Consider the following 12,105-nt stretch of genomic DNA (forward strand, 5'->3'; position numbering starts at 1 on the left):
CAGGGACACTTGCTACAGAAGAGCATCTTCCAGTTGAAAATGGGTAGCAAGTGTAAGAATTAGTTTTGCCTTACAAAAAATGGTAGGTGTAGCTGTATAATGTATGAACTCTGCATTAAATATTGCCAGGTTTGACTTTCAAGGTGTTGGATTAAAGGAAAGGTAGAACATTTTCTGTATCAGTGAAGGGTTTTGGTGCTTTAATTGGGAATTCCAGAGAGGAATGGCAATGGGTCAATGAAAAATAGCTGAGAACTACTAGATGGTAGATGTTTTTTTTTTACTCTGCATATCTCTGGCTGATTGAAGGAACAGAACACAAAACATTTATTTCAGAGTTGTTCTAGATTTACAAAACTTACTGTGATAGTTAAAAATCCTATTTCTTTGTAAGATTTGGATTTATAATGAGGTAGAAAAAAACCCCTATATATTATGCTCCTATGGCTTTTCCTAGCTGTCTTAGGATGGATTCAAAGTAAAATTATATCATCATTTCCCCTGTAATTTCTTTTCCATTCTGTGTTTGAGGTTGACTTGGATTTATTTTTCTGCTCTCAGATGAATCCACAAACCACATGAGTAACTCACTTTGATCTCCTGGCTATACAAAACGGATAAAATCCTACCCTAATGAAAGCAATGGTAGGTCTTTCCTTGAACATCAGCAATAGCAAAATTCCACATACTGTGGAGGAAAGTACAGGAGACAATTGTAGATAGCCAACAAAATTGTAAATGCAGACACTTTTGCTTTTACCCAGATCCAGGTAATGGACATCTAATATTTAGCTTAAAATATGTTGGTTCCTTATAGAACTGTCCTGGGGAGCAACAAGGTGGTTCTACCTCCACTTAAACATTTGTGGCTAGACCAGAACCTCTCTAACTTGAAGCCAGCCTTTCATTTGCAGATACACTGCAAGAATGTTAAAAAGTACGTTTCACTGATTAAAAGTCACCTTTTAGTGCCAATGGGCCTTTGATGAAGCTCTTGGAGTCCTTTAAAATGGAAAAAATTGTTTGATTGTGGCACCTGTTGCACGAACAAAACCTATTTCAAACTGCATCTCTTTCAGCCTTATGTCACATTGAGATTGCAATGTCTATGTGAGTTAATAAATATTTTTCACTTACCATTACATTTCCTGCAAAGCTATTTGTGTTCCTGCTGAGTTTTTCTGTTTTGACTGATGACCTTAATTAAGAGTTTAAGAGCACTATTGTCTTACCATTAAAATGTAAGTGGATTTTGCTGAATAATTCAGAACCGAAAGTCTGAGACAAGTAAATCAGTGCCTATTACCTGTGGTGAATGTTGATCATGAACCAAGCAGTCTCTTTTCCTTTCTCTGAAGTCTGCAGAACAATGACATACAGCTGGTTTGGTTTTTTCAAGTGACCATGCAGGAAGCAATAAATTAAAAAAAACAACAACAAAACAACCAATGATGCAAACATTCCTGAATCTCAGCAAAGATTTGAATTATGTGAATAATTTGTGAACAAGTCTTCCAGGGTTTTTAAGTTTAGTTTATGTCTGTGGAAACCAGTTTGCAGATTAAGTCTTTGTACTGATTCTGGCCCAGTGAGACACCTACTTAAGACCAGCTTGCTGTGCTAAGCTTTCTAGAGTGGCTGTTTTCTGAAAGCCAGTCAATTTAATGTGAGGAATTTCCACTGTGCAAAGAGAAAGAAATTGAGGCCTTTTAGGAGGATATGGTGTGTGGATTTTTAAAGCATGAGGCAGACGGCAAGCAAAATAACTTGGCAACGTAGATAGATTTTCCCAAGATAATCTGCAGTGGTTTTCTTTAGAAAATAAATTATTTTTTAAGCAGAACCAGTAAGGTAAAAATATCTCAGTATGGAAATTTATACTATTTGACCACAGGATAGTCCTTTCGGACAAATCCCAGAAGCTGATGTTGAGTCGCTGCTGTTGGTATTGAGTGTTCTGCACAGAGGGCTCTTCAGGGACTCTCCCATTCTTCAACAGGGGCTTGGTTGAGACCACTAGGATGACTTGGATGTGGCCTATGAAATCTGTAATGTAGCTGTTGACATCCCTAGGTTTCTGCATTAGCTGACCTGTCTTTTGAGATTTCTTCCTTCAGAGGTAGCTAGTTGAGAGCTGTCCCAAGTAAGAGACACAACACCAGCAGTAATGAAAAAAATCACAAAAATCAAAGGACATTTATAGCCTCCAATATCTTCTTGTTGGATAGCTGCTTCTGGATAACAAGATAGCAGCAAACAGCAACACTGCCTAACGCTTTTTTGCTCAGTTTTTTTTACTACAAATGGATCTCCTGCCAAAGGTGCAGACGTATACAGGTGTTTCTCTCATTTCTATGAAAACTTCTATATTGTAAAATGGATATTGAAGAAAAGGATTGGAGAATTTCTTCTTGGGGAGCAACCCTAAAATGTCACTATATTAGTTGGTTTTATTTGTATAAATACAGCATCCTTTCATGTTAGAGAACATTTGTTTGATTTACTTTATTTATCTTCCTGGGGAATTAGAACATATATGAATTGATTAATTATTAAGTCTTCATGACTTCCTGTGTACCTCATATTAATTTCATCCTCGTTAATACATAATTAATTCATAATGATTAAATGTTCTATCAGAATGTCAGAGGGATTAATAACAGTAGGCTGGTTATTTTCAAGAGTCGCTAGTCAAACCATGGTGAGATCTACGCTGTCGTCAAGAAATAGGCTGATGGACATTAATTGCATCAAATATGAAATATGTTATTGAACTGATTAATGATGTGTTGATCATCATTAAATGCGTTTTAGAAAAACCAAAACAAACAACCCACCTTTTTTCCCCAAATCCACAAAATAAAACAAGGGGCGGGGAGATGCAGTTTATCAAAACAAGGCAGACCTAGATTAAGGTATCAGGTCCACAAAGACAATTCTGAGGAATGAGGTCCTGGAGCTGCAGAATACAGTGATGGTTTTTATTAAGAAAAAAAGTTACTGGTTTGGAAATATGAAAACTATTATATTCAAGGCATATCTGAGGCTGTGTAAAATAACACAAGGCCTTCCAAAAGGGACTAATAGCCCCATTCACTGTCATCCTTGATGCTTCTGCCTTCCAAAGAGGTGGAACTGTGCAATATGGCACATGTTAGGGCAATCTGGGTTATGTCTAGTGCTCTGCATTATTTCATATGTCCATGTGAACAAGGAGTTTGCTTTATGAAAGTTGCTTGGAGTGATTATTGGGAGTCCTCATGTGTCCTAGTAAGATGATCCTAGTGACTTCATTATTTACAATGGGGAACCGAGAGGAAAAAAAATCTAAGAAAGTAGTAGAAGGCTGATTAAGGAGGGGACACAAAATATGTGAAAGTGGAAATAATATATGCTTTGGTAAAATTAAAAACCACATTATAAACACCAGAAAAGTATATTGACTTGCTATTTATTTTATTTTAGGCTCAAAGGGAAAAGCTTTATTTAGGCAAGGAAAGTTTTAAGCATACGGAGAAGGTTTTTGCAAGCCTTTGATGCTAGTTTTTTTATCCATATGCATATTTAGACACTGGTCGAGAGATCCGGACCATAATAAGTTATAAATTCAAAACAGGTGTTTTTAAAATGCATAGTCTTTGTAGTGCATTGGCTCAGACTGCTTCCCTTCCAGTCCTCTGAAGCTAAGCAATATTTACAGCCACCAAGAAGTAGAAAAGGAAGTACCTTAATGTCAGTAAGGTTCTAGTATTTTAAGAAAAATATTTAACTACAATGGTAAGAGAATTTTTCATTTTCTTTTTAGATGCAAGGGAGTGAAAATTAGATCTTTAAACAGTGTATTTTCTTATTTTGGGATCCTGGAAACCTTTATTTAAAAACAAATAGTTTGCAGCTCACATCTTGTAGAGAGTCTGGTGGTGATGAGAACTCCAGGCTGTACATTGTACTGTGAACCAGACATCTGAACTAGAAAGAAGCACTGAGAACAATTAGCAGACCTGGTAGTTTACAAAAATAAATAAATTCAGGTTAGTTCATATTCTAGGGAATCATCCAAACCCTCAAATATCACTATCAATTATTAGTAGAGTAAACGGATTTTATTCTATGATAAAGTTGCACAATAGGAGAGATTCTCTGAAGAACATGTGTTTTAAAGGCATAAAGGAATTTAATTAGGCCTTGAAATTATGGATTTGAAGTTGGGCTACACTGGTTTCAGAAGAGAGCTCTAAGTAGGCTTATGAACTCTCCATTGAGGTTTGCCTCTGTGGTGTTTTCCCGTCAGGTGAGAACTCACTCTGCTCTTCCCCTGGGGTTTCCAGATGCAAAGAATCTCTGAAATAGAAACTGGGCAGGTGCATTAGTATCAGAGTTTGACCTGTGCTAATAAACCTACTAAAAGAGATAAAGTTGTACTGAAACATTAAACGTTGAATCCTACCACAGATGTCCATGTCTTTTTCAGTACAGTGCTCTGAGAGACCAGATTTAACTCTAAGAATAATTTTGGTTTGACTCTACTTGTCTTGTTTCCAAGAAATATATACAGCTTAAAAATGTGTCAATGAAGACTGTCACTTTCTTTTAGGGGAAAAAAAAAGTATATGCCTGTTCTTCACCCTCCTCTCTATAACCCTGTCCAGCCATAAGGGTAATTTTTCTAAACTGATGAGAAAAATTTATATTTCAGATGTTCTTCTTTAACTATCCTGTAATCTGGACTGCTTTTGTCACAAACTGTTAACTTCTGCTTTCAAGTAGAAAAACAGGGAAGTTACCATTGGTCAAGCGATCACAATAGTCTTGTGTATAATTTTAGATGTTGTGGCCAGTGATTTTATTTTGAGGTAGAACATTGTGCCCCTCATAGGCCTTCATCCGTAAAACTTACAACTGTGAGCTCTCCTTTGCTTAACTTCAGGCTCTGAAAAAAAGGGATTGGAAAGCAGGTACTCTAAATGAATGTCAGCTGATCCTGAACCATTCTGAAATAATCATTCTTGGAACATGTAAGCTCACATTACTGTAATTAAGACTGTATGTTTGTTTAGCTGTGATTTCCGTAACAGTAGCAGGATTTGGAAGTATTTTTTGTGTGCCCTTTGACCTCCTGGTCAAATCATTGCTTGGTGAACTGTACAGAACTTGACTTCTTAAATCCACTGCACTGGGAGTTTGGGGAAAGGCCAGTGCCTTCATGACACACTTGGGAGTCCTTACATAGCACAAGTGCAGTTGGCTTCTTGGGTTTTAGGGGTTACAGTTCCTTTTCAGAAACTCTTTTGCCATAGTTCTTAATCACCTTATGACTCAGGGAATGACATTCTGCACACAAGTGTTGTGTGTTTGATTTGATTGCCAAACTCAAACCAAGGTTTGAGTAGGTTTTTCTCTACTTTTAGGTGGAAATTCCTCACAGGACATCCTTAAAATGTCTTGCTGCTCACATCTCCTGCAGATTTCCAGAAGACAACTTAGGATTTGCTTCTTCAAAGAGCTAGCACATAATAGTGTTAACCTGGGAAGGAAGCAAAGTTTGTTACTGGTAGCTGGAGATAGGTGAACAGCTCTTTTAATTATTTTTCTCATTAGTTTAGAAACCTGACCCCTATCACTGTAAAGCAGCATAGAGGGGAGGGACAATAGTTTTCTCTGCTCGGGAACTGAAAGAGAAATCCACCTTCTTTGTTATCACGTATTTGCTAAGAAACTCCCTTCCCACAAGCAGAGTTCCTGCATTTTGGGCTAAGAAACTGAAGCTCACAAACGTACAGTATGGACCCAATATCTGATTGCTAGCTACTTCTACCCACGACAGAGGGAAAGTATGTAGTTGTGGGAGGCTTTGATAGGCCCTTGCTGTAGGTGTAGCTTATGAGAGAACATCTTCTGCTTTTGGCCCAGTGAATAAGTATGCGCAGGTTTCTAAGAAGCCCCTGGGCTGCTTTGTCTGTCTGCTCCTGAAAACAATGTATTACAAATGGCTTTCAGTTGTAGTACTGAATGTCATCTGGGCAATGCTAAGCGACCCCCACTGTCACTGACATTAAAGGGACTGAGAGTCATTCACCATCTCCAAGATCAAGCTCTTTGAGTGGTTGGATCAAGTTCGGCAAGCTTTATGCTCATAAAAGAGAACCGTTCCCATCAGTAGGACTCTGACATATAAGGAGGAATTAATTATCTGTGGCTCACTTTATTCATCTGCAACAATGGATAATGACTGTATCTGCTTGATCTCGCATGTCAAAGAGTGCTTTGAGATCGTTCTTCAAAATGTATAGAGTGCAATGTGAGGAGTAACCATTACATTATCTCCTATGACCTTTCTTGGATCACAGACAATAACATTACCCATGTAATGCAGCTCAGTAGCTTGCACTGGTACGAAACATAATTCATATTGAGCTAAAACTTATCTTCCAGAAAAGCATCAAGTCCTGAAGATGTTAAAGGGCAGAGAAGCCACTACCTCCTCTGGTTGCTTGGTGGTTAATCACTGTCACTGCTGAATTTGTCTTCATCTTCCAACTGTTGGCTTGCTTTCTGCCTTTTTTAAATAGACTAAAGACCTCTTTGGCATCGAGTTTTTTTTAACGGTAAAGTACTTTCATACTGTAATCCCCTCACCCTTCTGTCATCTTTTGTGAGACAAATCATGCTTTCTCACTGTACAGCTTCCCCCCTAGCCTTCTGTTTCTCAAGCCACTCTGCCCAAAGGCAAGCCCAAATAGTACTGATGGTTTTTTTTGTACCTGGTCCAGCTGTCCAACATTATTTTCAAAATATTGACAGCTGAAGGGCAGGTAGTGTTCCAGTCCATCTCATCAGTCTGCGTAAAACAATAAGATCATCCCTCCACTTTTATACTTGTCTGTTTTTGTCGTCCAACACTACTGTTTGCTCTGGCATTTCCCTAGGAGTTCATGCTGAACGACTAGTCTGCTGCTAGACTTTTCACTGCTCCAGGGGTACAACTTTCTAGGAAATGGAATGTTCTCTTGGGATTCTTGTATAGCTCTTTTTTTGTTTAAATTCTGAACATGTTCCCACTGGGATCTTTACAGGTGCAGCTGTTTTTCTTCAAAATATAAAGCATTATAATATATTTCAAATCATGATCAGGTGCCACTGTGCAAACACTTCAGTTTGTATTTTCCACATACGGCATATGTTTATAAAAGGATAAAGACAAACATGAATGGAAAAAATCCTGCTACTGTCTTTACTAGCACAATGCATTCTCCATATCTAGGGTTGGAAAGTGTGGAGAAAACTTAGTTTTCTCTCTAGAACAAGAAATAAGCTTAGTGAATCACATAGAGTTTCTAAGGAATGTAGCTCAACTGTATGTGTAGAAAACTGATAGCATATAGAATATATACAGTTTGCAGATCAGGAATCAATATTCCTAATCTGAATAAATGGTATACATCTTTCTTTTCCCTGCAAATCTGGCTGTATAGTTACTTTTTCACACTTTGCAAGCCAGAAGAGGCAAAGGTGTGGAATTTCTCAGTGCCATAAATAAAATACGGTGGTTGAAAACCAAAGTGAAGCTGTGTAAGACAGTAGGCTGGAAAATCAACAAGGTCTAGAAATAGAAAGTAGGATTAAAGGTAACACTTAGCCACAAGATTATCCTTAGCAGCTTTAGAATAGTCTACAGTTAAATAAACCCACACACACTAGCAAAGTTTACTTTGTAAAGTGCCTTGCTTTTACTTTTAACAGCCGATGATTGCTATTTACTGTAGGGCAGTGAACCACAGGAAGCTGGCCTTTTTTAGCCGTCTTGCCGTGGAATAACTCTCTCTGAAGGCAACACACTATAAACCTTCTTCCCAAACCCAGCTCCTCACGCCCTGCAGTTTTGGTAGTTTTTCCTGTCTAGTTGAGCATCTACAAATCAGAAAACTGAGGATCATTGCCAGCTATGACATGTTTTTTGTTGCTGATGTTGAGTCTTCGCATTTTGTACAACAGCCAGGGAGAGCAACGATGCAAGCCCGTCTAGCCTGGGCTACCAGAAGTACAAGTACTTTGATTTGCAATGGGAAACTCTGCACCGTCAGACCCTTGGTAGAAGGAAATGAATGATGAATCAGTTTGCAACCCCAGAAAGTTTAGGCTACCATGAACACCTTAGCCCTGTTTCTGACTGTGCAAGTGGTAGCTGCATAGTGAAGTGAGTTATGTTATTTCAGCACTGCAAAACAGAATTACCAACAGGTTTTACACTTGCCATAACTGAATTTTATGTGAAGGGAAACATAAATTTTGCATCTGGGCATCCTGTTCATATGGAAACATGGACAATGAGGTGCTGAGCTTAGTAACATAGGCCAAGATCCCTTTACTACCAAAGAGAATAACTTTGGAATTAATTCAAATGTGAAAGAAACAAAAGATATGACTGAAGAAGAGCTGTTTTACTAGAACAGGCATTCAAACGTGTACTTTATATACAACTGGAAAAATATGATCTCAGACTTTATATTCAAGGTGGCTTAAGCTATGCTGGTTCATTTTGCTTGCCCTGGTGTTTTTTGTCTACGATATTCATCTTTGCATTTGCAGCAAGCTAGTGGTATAAGGCAGGAAGAGGGGAAAAGTTGTTAAATTGTGGTTGGTGTTAATAATCACCCTGTGCTTTTTCAGAGGGTTGTAAATCAGCTTAGATTGTTGTTCTTTTTTTAATCTCTTCAACTAGATTGCTATTCCATATCTAGCACTGTAACATTTACCTGGGACCTAACGAATGAACTCTTATTTCAAGGGGTTTATTTTAATATTGTTGAAGTGCTATGTGTTTTGTAGTCTGGTCAAAGCCATTTGTTCCTAAAAGTTCTTGTTTAAAGATGAATCTAAAAGATGGTGGTAGAAGCTGGAAAAAATTTCTTTCATAGTCAATACCTCTGGTGAAGGATTTGGGCTTTTTGGCTGTTGGAGTTGCCTTTGGATTCAAGTTGAATTCAGTTAATGTTTGGAGTCCTAAATGGAAGAGTTGGAGCTATTATTTTTGAAATAAAAAAGGAAAGCTGCAAAAAAACCAAACTCAGTGTTCTTCTCAGCACTGAGTGAACTGTTTTAGCTAAATGCTGGTAAATCTCATCTTCCTAACTTGGCCACAATTTTTAATTCCAGCCAACTGGAATTAAAGAAAAGCCTACTAGACTGAACGTCTCAGTGGATTTGTATGAATCCATACAATTCCTTAGTGAGGGATGAGAGCAGGTGCTTGGACAGACAGAGTAGGGCACTAAACAGCAGGTCTGTGAGTATTTCATGAGGCTCAATATTAACTCCTCTGTGGAGGTTTTTCTTTTCCTATCCCTTGAAAGAACTCATAGATTTTGCTTTTATTCTGGTATCCAAACAGAAAATATCTGAAGCCATTAAATTTTTTCAAGGTGGAAATACAGTGTTCCCAGCTAGCTGTAGTTAAAAGCTGATTTTTTTCAGAGGGGCTGGGTTTGCTCTCTGCTGGTCACTGCAGGACATCTGCCTCAGCGTAGACGATAGCCTGAAGTGCCATGTCACACATCAAGAGGTAGAGCACTGTTCAGAGAGTGCTTTTCCACAGTGATGAGAGCTCAGGGTAGCCCTGAAGCAGATCTGTTCAACTCGTGGAGGTCCTCAGAGAGCAGAGACTCTGATCTACAGCCCTTCAAATTGCTATGTTGCAGAGCTCAGTGTGCACAAACACACGCTATTAGATATGCTTAGTGCAGGAGGGGGCTGTTACAGCCTGCTACTAGGGCCAAGGTACTCACAGTACCTGGCATGGCTAATTTAGATATAGCTTGATATGTCTGTATTGGTTTCAATCACAGTAGTGAATTTTTCCATGGATACAGCAATCTGTAGCAGACTAATTTGTTACCCATATATTTGGTTAGTATACATTGTTTCTTGCCTTTTCTTGCACTTCTTTTTTTTTTAAAGAAGAATTTAAATATTAAGGGACATGTAAAATCTACATATACTCGTAAGTTAAATAAAAAGCAATTTTCTAGACTGTGTATTTGGATTTTATACTAGATAATGCAGAAGTGGATGTGACCAGTGCCCCAGGTTTGAGCTTCTAAATCTTTCTGAAAGCTTGAGGTGAAGGCTGAAGAATCTCTACAGCATAAAGAACACTTATGGATCACAATCACTATTTCAACATCCACAGGATTCAACAACCTTATTAAGGCTTTTATGTTTGAACACTGGATTTTACATCATCAGAACCAAGAATTTTCTTCAGAAATTAATTCTGAGCAAATTGTGTTTACCCACCTCATTCTTTGCAATAGTGTAGGGAATGTTACAGCTTCTTTCTGCCAAGTAATAAGATGGTTTGATTGGAAAACACCAGGTCTGATTTTAAAAGGATTTTATGCAGGTGTATTCCTAGAGCTGATTTTATTTTATTGGCTCTCATCCCCTGTATCTCTCCTGAGCTTAGGTAGGCTTTAGCCATTGACTTTTATTACCTTCAAAATTTCATGGCTATGCAGCTCACTGGCAAGGAACAGAAGTTATTGCAGTGGCTTTAATAGGAGTGTATTTTTTAATCTGCGGTTTTATGTAGGTTTCATTTATAATTTGTTTTAAAATGCTGTTCTTAAAATGTGAACAGGTTTGATTATTCTCCTAAGAACTATGCACACTGAAGATATGTGTCGATGATTGGTGTTATATCATATTTAACAAGCTGAGAAATCTTAACACTTTGAGGATTTGAAACCAAAGCTATTGGGAATTCTGTCCAGCAGTATTTTTAGGGAAAATCTTGTCCATAATTTGAAGGGAATGATCTCATTACATCTCTCAAGGATCCAAGCAAATGAGTTGATGAGTTATTTTGTTTTGGTTTGGGTTTTTCAAGGCAGTTGGACGGAGAGAACAAGTGGCATTTGCTCATCAGTAGGGTATTGTTTGACTAATAAACAGTTTGAGGTCAGCAGTATGGTCCACTGAGTGCCCACATGAGCACAGGTGGGGAATATCTGAGAGGTGTGGAATGACAGGTTCTTCGAGGTACTAGGGAAATCCTGGGAAATAAGTGTCTTCAAATGCTACTTCCAGCAGTGAACTCCTAGTACCAGGTGGAGCAGAACAAACCCAGACCATTCTCAGCTGCAGAATCTAGTGGTGCCACCCAGCTGGAATTCTGCCTCCTATGAGAGGTAACACTGAAGAGAGGTCTCTGGCAAGCTGCTGGAAAGGGCAGGGGCTGGAGACTGAGCAGCTGCTGACTGTTTGAAGGAGGGTTGCTGCTTTTCAATGGCAGCACCGCCACTTCTTCAGTACTCTGCATCACCCTAGCCAGTACTGGCAGAGAAAACAACATTGAATTGACACCTGACTATACTCCATGTGGAAGCGATTTGGGTTTGCTCTGGCTGGTGCTTTGAAGTCCCAGTGGCCCTCTGCTTTGGCAGGCCCCTGAGACTCCTTCATTGCTCAGGCACAGCACCACATAGGGCATATCCATGCTGTGCCTTTGCTTGTTTGAAACCAAAAGCAGTGGGGAGAATGGTATAGAGAAGGCACTCTTGAATTTTTCAAGGCTTTCTAGCTCTGGCTGAGCTTACAATAGGAGGGACTTGGGATGGTTCCAGCAACATCACTCTCTCCAGTGGTCCCAGTAACAATAAAGTAATGCTGTGGACCTCTTTGGGTGTTACAAAACCAGGTCAGGTCTGACAGGATTTGATAGCCCTGTTTCAGTGCAGTGCTTAAGTACTACCTTGCTTCTCTTGGCCATGGAAGTGCCCATGCTGTGCTGCACCTGAGCTGATAGATGTCACTGAAGTTAAGCTGCCTCTACATTTACCTGCGTATCTACAGCTGCATCATGGCTGATTTACAACTTGGATAAAATGACTCAAGGCAACTGAGTGCAGACTGCTGAGATTCAGCTGCACTTTTCATGCTATTTTACTTCCATAACATAATGTGAGGAATGCAAGGAATGCAAAGAGATGACAGCTCTAGAAAAGCTAATTTGGCTTTCAGGCACCAAGAAGGTTGACACCTATAATAAGAAGGATCTATATAATGCAGCTTTTCAAATAGGGGTTGGACACTTGGCCCTCTGTGTCA

The 12,105-nt window shown here is 38.9% G+C and overlaps 1 protein-coding gene across 1 annotated transcript in view; it reads left to right on the forward strand.

Moving 5' to 3' along the window:
* PHEX (phosphate regulating endopeptidase X-linked) overlaps positions 1-12,105 on the forward strand; it is a 111,910-nt gene that overhangs the window by 10,986 nt on the left and 88,819 nt on the right. The window lies entirely within an intron of this gene.

This window comes from Cuculus canorus, chromosome 1 (genome assembly GCF_017976375.1).
Source record: "Cuculus canorus isolate bCucCan1 chromosome 1, bCucCan1.pri, whole genome shotgun sequence".
NCBI classification, from domain to species: Eukaryota; Metazoa; Chordata; class Aves; order Cuculiformes; family Cuculidae; genus Cuculus; species Cuculus canorus.